Source organism: Neopelma chrysocephalum, unplaced genomic scaffold, assembly GCF_003984885.1.
Source record: "Neopelma chrysocephalum unplaced genomic scaffold, ASM398488v2 Primary Assembly neopelma1_226, whole genome shotgun sequence".
Lineage (NCBI taxonomy): Eukaryota > Metazoa > Chordata > Aves > Passeriformes > Pipridae > Neopelma > Neopelma chrysocephalum.
In genome coordinates, this window is record NW_020897888.1 from 1,033,503 (window position 1) to 1,048,329 (window position 14,827).

Sequence of the window (14,827 nt, forward strand, 5' to 3'; positions counted from 1 at the left end):
GGACAGATACAACTATCAGGGATGACAGAAAATGGGATGGATGGGGAGAGGCAGAGGAGATCCACAGTGTGCAAAAACAGATTAAGGAAATAACGTGTTTTCATCTTGGAAAGAGAAAGCTGAAAATTCATGGGAGAAATTAATCCATAAAAACATTCAAAACCCCTTAGAAAAGGAAACTGGGCACCTCCAAGCTGCAAAACAACTTCAACAAGTGCTGTGGTGACAAAAGGCAAAGGGGGCTTGAGCATGAGAGACAAAGGCCTGGTAATAAGCCAGTGGAGCTCCTTTCCCAAATGCACCATCCCACCACTCCTTAGGGAGTCCTGGTTTTTAATACTGGTTATTAATAAACTCCAACATGCAATTCAAAGATAAAATAATTGCTGCTTCAGTTTGTGCAGATATCAGAAGAACTAAATATATAATGGCTCAGACTACCCAGAAACAGAAAAGACTGTGACATATTTAAAGTCATGTAAACACTGGGAACAGCCAAAGGTGTTTGAAAATGGTTTAGGCAGAAGTAACAGGCAAAATAAAGTGAAAAATAGGCTGAACTTATGGATGATTGTTAGAGCATGCAACAGCGACAGAGAAGGAAACCCCATTGCTTGGAACATGGTAAAGTCAGAATAAAGTATGAATTAAAATGTCAGAAAACCAACACCTGCAATGAGTTCTGACACTGGTTATGGAGCTGACAGAGAAAGCAAGACACTGCATCTGGAGATGAAAGAGCCCAGTGGGTAATCCTGGGAGGACAGGGATGAGGGAGCAGAGGAACCAAGAGAATTACTGCCCAGTCTCCAACACAGACATGGAGTTGCTATTTCAAAACGGGTCAGTCCCATCCCATCATCAGATATTTCATTATTCATCCCTTCAATCTCATTATGGAAAGAAATGTACAATTAATAGCCCCTAAACAGAGAGAATTAGCCTTGACCTGCCTTCCCACTGATTTCCTGCCTCCTCACACATACTCCCCCCTGCTCCCAAAATCATACAGGGCTTTTACAAGGGAGAGATAAATTAGGACAGAGAAAATGTGGTTGAAAACTGGACTATCTTTACGGAAATATTATGGGATGTCTCAAAGGCCCATCAATGTCACCCTACATGGAGTGGCTCAGCACCTGTCCCAAGGGAAAGGCAGTAAGTACAAAACACTCAGGGATCAGAAAAGGGTGGGATTAATTGCAAATCAATCAAATCAAGCAGGTGTGAAATGCAAAACACTGATAAAGGCAGCAATAGGGTGGATAGGAAAAACTCTCTGGTGAGGACTGTGGAGGAAAAATAAAGTCAACCAGTACAATTCCCACTGGGAGGCTGGAAGGTGGGAGCAGGCAGTGCCCAGCTTTGCATCCACACCAGTGGATCCCTCTCTCTGTAGCTGGCTCTGCCCCAGACAAGAGGTTGTAGAACAGTCAAACAAGTGCAGGAACATGGGTGCACCCACAAAGAGCCCCCCCAGTGCTCAGCTGTGATGCCAGGGGCAGGTCCTGCTGCAGCCACACAGCCCTGAAGGACTAACACCATGTGCAGATACAGGCACCCCAGACTGAACAAGGAGGGGATTTTCTCCCTGTAGGAAGCCGTGGGGAAGCCAGTCCCCAGTGCTGGGGACAGACCCAGACCCTCCCCGTGTCTCACCCACCATGTTTCAAAGGTGATCAGAAAAGCTGGAGATGGTTCAAAAAAGCAGCACTGAAATGGTTCAAGTCTGGGAAAAGATACTTTATGACTTTGTGAGACCAAACCACTTCAATCCATTTCTCATGCCAAAAGGGAGACTGAGAGATGATTTGATTGCAGCATATTATCAATCTTCGTGGGGAGAAAATACTGTCTTTCCTTAATTTAGCAGGAAAGAGTAGACTACGAGCTCATCCTGGAAGCTGGAACCAGTTGAAATGAGGCATAAAATATTAGCATGGATGGTGATCCACAGGAACAACTGCTTTCCAAAGGATATGCTCAGGGACAACAAATCTCCCCAAGTTCTCAAACCCAGAGATGTGTATCTGGCTGGCCCCAGGTTACTGGGTTCAGTACAGATGTGCACTGGCCACACTTGGTGGCCTGAAGCTGCAGGAATACATAAATTATTTAGACCAGGCCAATGGACTCTCAAAACCTTTGCCCTTCACACCCATTGACTTTTTGGATCCATCTCTGCCAGGGAAGTGACTTCCCAGCTGGGCTGTCTGCCCTTGGGTGGGACCTAAACCTCAAACAAGAACTGAAAGCAATTCATTGCCCCATATGTTCTCACCCTGAGCAGGTACCTGATGTGCAGAAGGAAACCAGCCCCAAATGCACCAAGTCTTCTGCCTGATTTCATGGTGCACAAGCCCTGCTGACCCCGTGAAATTAAAACAGGAAAAAAATGGCACCACTGGATTTCTACACCAATTTTACAACAAACAGAGTCCTTCTCTGTCTTCTGACACTTTCTAGGAGGGATGAAGGCAGCAGATGTTCCCAGGTCACAGCTGGGTGTGGCTGTACCTCTGCCATGTGCGGGAGGGGAACCCCCATCCCCGCGGAGCCGCCGGCACCGCGCAGGGCCGGGCACTGCCAGGGCCCACCGAGATCTGCACAGAGCCACGGCAGCTCAGACCCCAGGGAAGAGCTCTAAGGTGATGAAAAGGGAATAAATTACAAGCAGTAAGATTTTTTTCCCGATTACCTGTACCTATAAAAATACAGAGGTGTCAATGTGTGTGTCTGCACACCCACACAGACACGTGTGCACATCTAAGAAGGGCTGATAGTTGTGTCTCTGGAACGTCCCCTGGTCCCACCCAGCTCCTGCCCCTTCTCCCACACAGCCCCAGGACGTGCATCCTCTGCTGACACCCCGAGGTGCTGGTGTTTTATTGCACAGGCCAGGTCCTGCTTCACAGCCCTGAGGGCTCTGGGAGCCAAACTGCAGGAATACACCCCCAAATGCAAACTTTGCTGCTGACCAGCACCAGGCTGGCACCAGTCCCACTCCACCAGCACAGTCTGTGCTCCCTTTTCATGGCTGTTGCTGTTTCCTTTCACAAGGCAGAGCTGTGTTCTCACATTGCTCTTATTATTTCATATCTCACAGAGATTTTCTAGCCACTGGCTGATGTCAAGCTTCAGCCAAACTTCAGCTGCAGACTTTCTCCAGCTCAATGTCCAGAGAAACATTATGGCTTTGCAGAATACCTTAAAATAAATGTAATCAAACAGCAGCACAGTCCCAAGTCCTCCTTCCTCCTCCTCTGGATGTGCTACGCAGGGGACAGAAGAGCCAGAAGGCTCTGATTGCTTCAAGTGATGCACAAGAGGGGCATCACCAGCTGCTGACAACAGCAGGAGAAGGTGATGGATCCTCCTACCTTCCCTGCATTTGGAGAACATCTCCCTCACCTCGATCCTCACAGCCTCCAAAGGACTGGTGGGCAGACCAGGCAGGAGAACTTGTCTGAATTCTACAAATGAGCCTCTGACAGGCAACAGGATCAACTCTCCCAGGGCTCTGCCAGCACTGACACAGCCAGGGGTCCCACAGCACAGTGATCACCCAGTGACAGATCAACCTCTCATTCCTCTTGGACACTGACACCAAAAAGCTCCCCAAGCATGAAGGTGGGCCCCTTTCCAGGCCAGGTGACACAGGGGGTCAGAGAGCTGCTGTGCAGATGCAGGACCCAATGGAGCAGCTCTTACACTCCTGGGAGAAGGTCTGAGCTCTCCAAAAGGTACTCGGTGCCCCTGCTGGGGCTGCACAGCTTTGGAGAGGAGAAGGGGGCAGTGATGGGGGAGGACAACTCTCCCAGCAGGAACAAGCATCACTTTCCTGTGGTCTCAGGTGAAATCCAGGTAGTGCCCCTGTGGCTGGAGCAGAACCAGGGTCAGTCCAGGCTTCTGGAGCTCAGTTGCTGAATTGTCCCCAGGTAGCAGGGGCAGCCGGGCTGAGGGAACAATCCTCATGGGACAGCAGAGTTTGAAACCTCCTGGGTTGGCTGGGGAAAGAGTACCAATATCCTCAGGTTAAATGGGAAAGAAAAGGAAATGAGTGACAAAGGAAACTTCAGGCAGGATGGAGAGGGGTACACACACAGCCACAGCAGAGCCAGGGTTACTGGGAAGACAGAGTCACCACAGCCTCCACCACGCATGGCACACACGTGCTGACCCACGGGAGGTGACCAGGGAAGCATCATTTCCTTCCCAGCCCGTTGCTCCGTGGATGTTGTATCCCTTGCAAGCCCGTGAGGCTGCACTTGCTCAGTGTTGTGCTGAATTTTGCCTCCCCTGCTTCTGAGCAGCACAAGGGGCCTCCAGTTAGAGATGAAGCAGCAGGACATGTGGAATATACTTCTCCAGAAATTGCCCCCGAGACACAGTGACAGAGAACGTCCTCCTCAGGGGAGGGAAGAAATCAGGCTCTGGCACCGCCGTGTCCACACGTGGTTCGTTCCTGTCCCATTGCAGCACCACCAGAGCTGAGGCACAACTGCTGGAAAGGGTCAGAGAGAGGATGAGGAAGAAAAGCAGGGAATTTTCACATCTGCAGACCCTAAGGCTGGAAGCAGGTCCTACTTGGTTGGGTGAGGGCACATAGGAGAAAAGGACTTGTAGTTTTCAGGACATCAGGTTAAGTCCTGATGGAAGCTGAAGGACTCCCTGGCATGAACCAGGAGGTGCCCACAAGGCTCAGAGCTCACACTGTGCCAGCACAGAGACCAGCCCCATCTTCTGAAGCCCTGCAGAGCACTGCTGGGGAACACTCTGGGACCAGTGATGGTCAGAGCCTCCACTTGGTGGAGACAGCAGCGCACAGGAACCAAGGGAGAACCTGCCACAGGATGTCCCACGGCTGGGCCCCTCAGCCATCTCTCTCCTGGTGGCTCTGAGCACAGTCCCCAGCCTCATGGCACCACATTTCTGCATGAAACAATGCAGTCTTCATGTTCAAGTGTGGCCTCCCAGGGATGAGCTGCAGTTCCCTGAGCAGGGCCAACCTGCATTTAACATCCATGGCACAACGATCCTGGGAAGAGGATGTTCTTCAACCAAGGCACTGGTTGCACAGGACAAAAACTGCTCAGAGAAATGAGACCAGAGAGGAGCAGAGTGCACAGGCACACCTGGCTTAAACCCTACCTCCTTCCACAGGGTGCACCTTCTCCATGCCTTGACCCTTCCTGGGGAATAGCAACCTCCTTCACTGTTTCATGGCTTGTCTTTATTGAATTGTGGACCTTGGCAATCCAGGAGGTTCTTCCTTGCCGAGGAGAGGAAGCAGAAGCCCTGGGATCACAAACAGCTCACATTCTCACTCGGAGCTGTGCCTGGTTGCTCTGACAGGTAAAGTCCTGTTTCACTTTCCAGAACAGACTCTATGGATTCTGAACATGAAAGAGGCAAACAAACATTGCACTCACATGTATCACTGCTCTGACTAAGTAGGCCACACAGCCAATTACTGTATTACCAGCTCTGCCATCTCACAATGCTCATTTCAACATTGCTGCCTCCTTTGATCAGCAGACTTTCATCTTCCGATGACGTTACGGCCACTTTCATGTCAAACACAAGTGTGTGAAGGCAGAAGAGATTTAAGGAGGCCTTAATGAAGACTCATCGTGAGGAACTGGAAAGGTAGGGGTAAAAATGGGTTCCTGGACCCATTTAGGTCCAGCTTCCTTGGCCCTGCACCCAAGGAAGTTTGTGAAGGCCTCAGGCTCTAGCAGAGATCGATGATGCAGCACAACAGGATTGGCCTGAAGTACAGTTGTGGTTGTGCAGCTGAGCAGTCTGGGTGATGCCTCACCAGCAGCAATCCAAGGGCAATTCCAGGAGCTCTTCCAGAAGGAAGGACAGAAAGCTCCTTCCAGCTGGTCTCCTGTGGAAGGAGGAGAGGAGAAGGGGTGAAGGTTGAAGGGCTGCAGTGTGGTGCTGTTCCCATCTCTGGAGAGCATTTCTCTCTGGCTGTGATGAGCAAAACCAGCGATGAGTGAAAGCAAACAGGGCCCGTCAGCTGCTGCAGCCACAAGAAACTCGCATTTGCAGTTTGCTTTTTCTGATCTGGAGTAGCATCCTCATAAATAATGAAAGTGACTAAAAGCTACTTAAAAAACACACACTCCTCCCTTATGAAAGAATGAGAAAAAAACCCAATTATAAAAGGACATTTCTCCCAGCTAGGAATAATTTGTCATGTAATTCTCTGAAGACAGCAACAGAAACATGCCTGCTCTGTGCTCCCTTTGAGTGATCTGTGATTGCATGTGTACTCAGATGGCTTCTAATGAGGCTATTTTTACAGCACACATCCTGCTGAGCTTTTGGGGAGGGGCAAAGTGAGATCAGTGAAATATCAGTCCTCAACGTCAGCTCCTCAAAAGGAGAGGAAAAGGAAACAAATGTGGAGGAGGACACACTGCTCTGAACCAGCACCTACAAACAGCGAAGGCTCTTCCCCCCAGCAGTAAATGTGGAGCATCTTTGGGTTCTTCCTGGACACCACTCAAGCTGGAAAACCAAATCACTATTGCCTTGATGATATCAAGGATGGCCAGGCTGGACAGGGCTTGTCTAGTGCAAGGTGTCCCTGCCATGGCAGGAGGTGGAACAAGACGGTCTTCGAGGTCCTTCCAACCCAAAGCATTCTGTGATTCTGTGGTGACACCCACCTCCCCCTCAGCAGAGGATGCTGTGTGCCCAGTTAAAGTACTGAAACAACCCTTTTGTGCTGCCCTTGGAAAGCTCTTCTGCTGCAGCACCAAGGAGGTTCAGTGAGGACTCAAATGCAGCCACGAGGGCCGTGCAACAGGCACCTGGATGTGCTCCACAGAGCCCACCCAGACACCATCACCAGGGGGAGGTTCCAACTTGTCTCCTGGAAAGTTGGCTCATCACATGCCAGATGAAAAGGCCTCAGCTGCCAGAAAGCAAAGGAAGCAAAAAATGGGGGAGGCTGAAACTGGGCTCAATTTACAGACATCTGCCATGGTTTTACAAGAAGCAGAAGGTTCCTGTCCTGACTGGGGCTATGGGAAGTAGAACAGACAGAGCAGATGTAAATGAACTCTTGTTTTACATGGAGATGATGAAAGCAGGACAGAAAAAGAGAGATGTAAATTGAAAATCTGCTTGTCTGATAAATGAGTTGTGGTGGCCCTCCCACCCCGTCCCCACAGCTCTCATCGGGTCCCTGAGGCAGCCCAGGGGTGGGCCCTGTGCCTTACACCAGGAGGAGGGAAGTGGAGCAGGTCAGGAAGCAGAGGAACTGCCTGGTGTCCTCCATTGGGGAGATCCCTTCTGCAGACATCACTAGGCAAAAAGATTTTCAAGTTCAGGGTTAAAAGAGAGAAAAGATAGGAGCTATTTTTCCAGTGTTACAGTCGAGCACTTTGCTTCCCGTCTCCAGGCCTCTGGTCCAGCTTCAGATGTTCCTTCATAGCTTGAAAGGCAGAGATCAACTCACCCTCCCATGTCACAGCTCACAGAGATGTTTCTCTGTCAGAACTCCACCTGCAGCCTGAGCTGGTGCCTCTTTCAGAAGGGCTGTATTGATTTTTGAGGTGTAAAGTGCTGGAATAACCATCACATTGCTGGGTCCCTCCTCTGAGTGATCATTCTCTGAAACTGGACTTCCAGCGTGGAATTGCTGCCTCTGGTCATTGGTTTGATGGAAAAGAGATTCTCTAACCGGGAATCTCCCCTCCATAGGAGAAAACAACCCCTTCTGCAGCCTCCTGAATGAATCAAAGCAAACACTTACTTAATGCAACTGTGCACACACTAAAATATTCCTTCCAATCCTTGACTCTTTCCATGAACATTTGGGAACCCATCCACAAAGGACAGACACCCAAGCAGGCCCAAGTGCACCACCAGCACTCTTGGTAACACCAGCAGTGGCAGCACATGCTGGAGCCGTGTCTGAACCCCAGATTTGCACTTGGTCACAGAGTGGAACAAGTTCATGGTCCCTCATGTTCCACCAGGAGGTTTCAGTTCTCTTCACGATTTTCCAAGATGCCAATGTGAATTCCCAAAGTATGGATTTAATCTCTGAAAGCAAAATTATAGGAAAATCCTGTTCACTCATATTCTGACGTTATTTTAGGGAATGGGAACTTGCTCCTCCATCAGCAGTAGTGGAATGAAGACTTGCTGAAGAACAGAAAAAAAGAAAGAGCTGCTCAGAGCTCCTGGGCGTCTTCCACATGCAACATGTTCTTGAGAACCTCATGATTTAAGGACTTGAAGGTCTCTGCTCCATTGCAGGAGTTCCTCCTGGTCTCTGTGCTTGTTTTGTCCACAGCTGCACTCTTGGAGGATTGGTTGGTTTTCTTCACAAGGCTGGTGAGTCCCCTCTTTGCCACACAGGACCTTCTGGAACAGGCTGATCCCTTATATCCTGGCCAAGGATGGATGTGCAGCTCTCGAGCACTGTGAGGCCCTTGCTCCCAGCCAAGCAGTGGGACCTGGAGCCATCACACTTACTGGGCACACAGAGAAAATCTCTGAGGCAGCCCAAACCCTGTCCTTATCTGGGACACATTTATGTTTTCTGCTTTGTCCTCCCAAAATAAACTGAAATCAGAACGTGAGACCACATCCTTCTGCAGGCAGAAGTGTGACAGTAACTGCCATTTCTGTTTTCCTGAGAAAACTTGCTCAATAAATACCAATATTAATAAGGAACTCATAAATTTAGAAGGACCTGAAGGCTTTTCACAAGAGAGATGCCTCAAGGAGTATCACCACGTTCCTCTGAGGGCAGTCAGCTCTTAAAAACAGAGGTAACAGCTTTCAAAACCCCAGAAATACCTAATGCAACACTCGCTGGTACGTGCGCTGTCAGTGCTAAATTCCAGGCAAAACAAACAAACAAAGCAGAATACTTAATTTTTCAGCTATCTGGGTCTAGGAAAACACACAACCTTTCCTGACAGCAAACTCTGCCTCGGGAAGTCTAAGAGGAATTTAATTGTGCCTTCATTCCTCAAGGGACGCGCGGCAGCTCCGAACCCTTCAGAGAAGGTAAACTCCAGGACCAAACCATGCTGCCTCTCCTCTAGAAATTAAACATTAAAATATAAACCAGAACAATAGTCAAGAGCCACAAAGAATTCCTAAGGTATTAGCAAAACAAATTCCCTTCAGTCCTTATTAGGAATATCTCGAGGATGGTTTGAAGAGGAAAGTCTAACCAAATATAAAAAAAATTTGGCTTATCCAACAAAAAACAGCCGCTCTCTCTTTGCCAAAAGCAAAAGAATTCAGTCAGATAAAAAATGCGACACACAAACGATGCAGGTTAAAAACTGAATTTAAGATGATAATGGAATAGCTGCCAGCATCTTTAAATTTTCAAGCGTGGAAATGTCAACAGAGACAAAGAAATTCAGGGAAAAACAAAGAGAATAGATTAAGGGTTTATTTATATCGGTGAAAGAGCTCTATGTTGCTTGACTAGGAAATGACTGAGGGATTGAGAACTGCCTGAAATGGCCACAAGTCCCCAGCAAGGCCATGAGGAGCCTGTGCTGGGCTGGGCCACCAAACTGGTGATGGCACCACAGCATGGCCGGGGATGATGGGATGGAGAGAGCATGGGAAAAGATGGACAGAAAAGGAGACAGGACCTTGGGATGTGATCTGTTCAGCTTGGAGGAGACTGAGGGGAGAGCTCATGGCAGTTCCAGCTTCCTGGGCAGAGGCAGAGGAGGGGCAGGCCCTGAGCTCTGCTCTGGGGGGACCAGGGACAGCAGCCAGGGAATGGCTGGAGCTGTGTCAGGGCAGGCTCAGGTTGGATCTCAGGATGAGGTTCTTCCCCCAGAGGGTGGTTGGGCACTGACCAGGCTCCCCAGGGCAGTGGGCACAGCACCAAGGCTGCCAGAGCTCCAGGAGGGTTTGGCTGATCCTCTGGGGCACAGGGCGTGACCCTTGGGCATGGGTCTGTGCAGGGCCAGGAGTTGGACTCGCTGATCCTTGTGGGTCCCTTCCAACTCAGCACATTCTGGGACTCTGTGAGAACTCCCCATCTGTGAGGTGGACACGAGGGATCTCCTGCTGCTGGAGATACACAGGCATTTAAACCTTTTTTTTTTGCATTAAACTGAGGGTAGGTTTAGATGGGATGTTGGGAAGAAATTGTTCCTGTGAGGGTGGGGAGGCCCTGGCACAGGTTGCCCAGAGAAGCTGTGGCTGCCCCATCCCTGGAAGTGTCCAAGGCCAGGTTGGACGGGGCTTGGAGCAACCTGGGCTAGTGAAAGGTGTCCCTGCCCATGGCAGGGGGTGGAAGTGTATGATCTTTAAGGTCCCTTCGAACTGAAACCAGCAATTATATGATTCCATATTTTATCATCAACAAGCCACAAGGCTCTACACCGTTATCAGAACAAGCCCAGGTCGCCCAGGTGAGGGGGTGACCCAAGGAGAAGGATTTCCTGGTAGCTCAGCTTTCCTCCAGACATTACAGCTGCCACATCTTGGTACTTTATGGTCCAGAAAGGGACATTTCTCCACCTCACACTACCCAAAACCCTCCAAGACTCTGGCATTTGGCAAATGGGTGTGGAAATACGCCAGTCCCACAGAGCCAGGATGTGCCTGAGTGCTGTCATCTCCTTGTATGTGGACATTTGACCTTCTTTTGGGTTTCAAGGAAATCTGCCTGGGTTTCCCAGAGCTTCTGTGCTGGTCATGGTAAACAACTGAACTATTCACTGCTCTTACTGGCCAGAGGGGAGTTTTGGGGGATTTTGTGCTGGTTGGTTGGTTTCTTTTTGGAGATGGCTGGTGAGATCCCCTCAGCAAGCACCACAGCTTATTAAATTCCTTGACTAATTATCAATAATTTTCTCTCTTTCTGACGCAGGATGAGTCGGAAGCTCTTCACGCTCTGGGACTGAAAATCCCACAGGTTGTCTTTTAAAGAAAAGAGAAACAATTCAGAATATTTTGCTTCCTGGAAACACTCAGCTCTAGGCCTGTCCCTCCACGGGGTGTACAGCCTTCTCCTGAGGTTTGGAGGATCACAATCTCCAGCTTGGACACCCACAGAGGTTGTCCTCCCCCAGTGCTGGGGACCTGGGGAGGACTGGAAGAGGAGCCTAAAGAAGAGCTGGTGCCACTCCAGGGCAGACCCTCCCTTGAGTGACAGGAGCTGCTGGGAAGGACGTGTCTGCAAAGGACAGAGCAAGGAATGTGGAGAGGAGAGGGGAAGATGCAACCAGGGAGGCTGGAGAAAGGTGAACTGAGAAGAAGCAACGTAGGTGCAACCACTTCTCAAGACCTTCTCCTCCCAAGCTCCCCAGGGCAGTGGGCACGGCCCCAAGGCTGCCAGAGCTCAAGGAGTGTTTGGACAATGCTCTCAGGGACAGGTTGGGATTGTTGGGGTGTCTGTGCAGGGCCAGGAGCTGGACTGGATGATCCTTGTGTGTCCCTTCCAACTCAGGACATTGTGTGATTCTATGAAGGTCACATCTTCTAAGACAGAGACTGAAACCCCCAAACTACCCAGGCCCTGTGGCTTGGTCCAGAGTATCAGGGAAAACTGTACCATGTCAATGCTGAGGGACCTCCAGGCCCCATCCCAAAGCACCCCTTGGAAATGCCCCTGCCTGCACAGCACTGTCTTGCTCGAGGGCAGCACCCAGAGCCCTTCTGCTGCACCTCCATCTCCAAGATCCTTCTCGGGACCTGCATCACAGAGCTGTTAACACTGCAATAAATGAGAGCCCCCCGAGCCCTCACAGGCAGCTCAGAGCCCCGAAGGTCTGGGATTTCATCCCCATTCCGGGAGCAGAGCACACTTTTCCACAGCTACATCTGTGCTGCGAGCGGGTTCCCCGGCTGGTGACAGCCCTGGTGCAGACGGGGCTCAGCTTCCAGCTGGCTCCGTTCCCTCCGCAAACAGATGCAGCTCCTATATCAGGGTCTGATTTATTCAGCAGGAGTCTCGCACATTAAGTGTAGTTAAGTCTGAAAACAAATCTAATGACTTTAAAATAAATAGCCAACAGAGGACTTGAAACTAAAATTCCTCCTTCCTCTGACACCCGCCATATAAACAATAATAATTATATAAAACCGTGTCTAACACATGACTACACAAGGCTCTGGTGACCAAGAAAAGCACACGCTGCTTGTCAGACATAATTGCACATTTGGTTTTTCAATTATTTCTTGTCAAGATCCAGAGCCCACCATCTGAACGCTGACATTAATTATTGGGAAGTAGTTAGTTTTACAATGGCCTTATGGAGGCTCCCAACGCTCACCCCGAGCCTGAGGCTCCCAGTGCTGTTCCCACACTGCCCTCCCATCCCACCAACCCCTCCAGGACTGTCACACACACTCACACCACTGGAGGACACCCAGTCTGGTCCACCATGTGCAGAAGGGGCTTCTGAAGAAGCTTCAAGAAACTCTCCAATGAACATGAGCAAGGGAACTGATCCCCAGCCGTGTGCTCACCCACGGGACAGGGCCAGACCGTGTCCATGCTGGGCCCCAACACAAGAAAGACATGGAGCTGTTGGAACGAGTCCAGAGGAGGCCACTAAGTTGATCACAAGCCTGGAGCCCCTCTGCTCTGGAGCCAGGCTGGGAGAGCTGGGGGTGCTCACCTGGAGAAGAGAAGGATCCAGGGAGACCTGAGAGCCCCTTCCAGGGCCTAAAGGGGCTCCAGGAGAGCTGGAGAGGGACTGGGGACAAGGGATGGAGGGACAGCACAAGGGGGAATGGCTTCCCACTGTCAGAGGGCAGGGTCAGATGGGATACTGGGAAGAAATCCCTGTGAGGGTGGGGAGGCCCTGGCACAGGTTTCCCAGAGAAGCTGTGGCTGCCCCATCCCTGGAAGTGTCCAAGGCCAGGTTGGACAGGGCTTGGAGCAACCTGGGCTAGTGGAAGGTGTCCCTGCCCATGGCAGGGGGGTGGAATGAGGCAATCCTTAACGTCCCTTCCCACCCAAACCCTCCTGTGATTCCATGAATTTCGGAGCCCTTGTCACCGACGGATCCATCTTCCAGCTGAGTCCCCTCCAAGCCCCCCTGAGCACCCAACTCCTGGCATCACACTCCAACAGATCAGTGCCCATCATGCAAGGAAAAATCCTGCCTTTTATTGGCTTTTAATTTGCTGCCTTTTAATATTGTTGACTGTCTCTTTTTTCCTTGCAAAAGGAAGAAAGAAGCCTCTGATCTACCTTTTCTGGAGTGTTCAAAAACACGCACAGCTTTGTCATGTTGTCTCTTAGTTGTCATCTTCTCCAAGGCAAACAGCTCTTCCTGCTCCCTTAAAGGAAGGGCTTTTTCTATCCTTTTAAGAATTCTCTTCACCTTCTAAAATTGCCCATTACTGAGCATGCAGTGAGGTGCAGGAACCACACAAAGTTAATCAGGGAGGAGAACAGCCACCACAAACTCTCAGCTGCACACAGTGACCCGTGTCCTTCCAAAGGCAAAACCAGGCCCAGCAGAGCTGGGGGTGGTGAGATCATAAACCCCTGTGCCTCCAGAGCCATCAACATTTACTTGAAACAGAATAAAATCAATTCAGTACAACAAAAAAATAAAAATAGGATTGACTCAGTACTGTGGTCACCACTTAGGATCAAGCATGGTATAGTGAAAAAAAACTAGTTGCAAAAAGATAGTCCTGGCAACTTTATTTTGATTATAGTATTATGTTATATTTTTACTGATATTAATTGTTAAAAGTCCTGGCAATTTTATTTTGATTCTGTTCTATTCTATTTATTTTATTCTTATACTTTTACTGATATTAATTATTAAAAGTCCTGGCAACTTCATTTTGATTCTGTTCTATTCTATTCTATTCTATTTATTCTATTCTTATATTTTTACTGATATTAATTGTTAAAAGTTTCCTCAATAGTTAGCAATTAGAGAGGGTTTCAAGCAACAACTCTGAAAAACATCTCCATCCACTGGCAACCCCACAAATTTAGTCAAAGCCGCATTTCAACCTTCAACCACTGATAGAGCTTTCTTGAAATATTACATTTTGATTCTGTTCTGTTATTTTTAAACAGAATTGGTCATTTTCCTTTCTTTGACCACCTTTTGTTCAGTCAGAGAGATGACAAAGTGGGTTTTGCTTCCACTTTTCTCCAAGCGAAAAGCGCTGACCAGCCCCACGCTCCTCTGTGCGTCCACAGGAACAGGGATAAGGGCAGGAGTTTATCCCACACCACTGGGAGCTCCATCCCTGCCCTTGGGAAGGGCATTGCTCACACCAGGAGGGTGCTCAGGTGCTCGGCCCCAAGGGCACCACCGGGCAGGGAGGACACCCACAGGGACACCCTGAGGGATCAGCTGCCACGGGGGGATGAACTCACCCCCTGCTCTGTGAGACCCTCCAGTGAGAGCTGCAAAACTGAGTTAGAGCTGAAATAAAGAATGCAGGGGAAGGCAGTGATGCCTGGCTCCTCAGCCTGTGCTTTCCTTCCAGCACTTTGTTCAGGCTAATTACCAGCATCCTAAGAGCCAGCACTGCTGGACCACCCTGAGGAGTCTCCCCAAACTGGGGAAGGGAATTTTTCCTCTGCGACAGACACCCAGTGCTCCCCAGAGGTGTTCAATGCCAGGCAGTGCCACCAGACCAGAACAGTGCCAGGAATGAGGGTGTTTCATCCTGACACACCACTGGCAGAGCCAGGACAGGGGGCAGGGACCGGCCACCACGGTGGGAACACTCGAACCAGGCAGGGACTGAGCATGTTCAGCAGCAGGAGGCAGGGAGAGGATCCACACCCCAGAGTCTGGAGATCAGAACAGAGCAGGCTTTTAATGTGGAA

The 14,827-nt window shown here is 49.8% G+C and overlaps 1 protein-coding gene across 11 annotated transcripts in view; it reads right to left on the reverse strand.

The window, feature by feature from the left end:
* The window catches only part of ZNF618 (zinc finger protein 618), a 167,249-nt gene that overhangs the window by 78,855 nt on the left and 73,567 nt on the right, over nt 1–14,827 (reverse strand). The gene's annotated exons all lie outside the window — the stretch shown is intronic.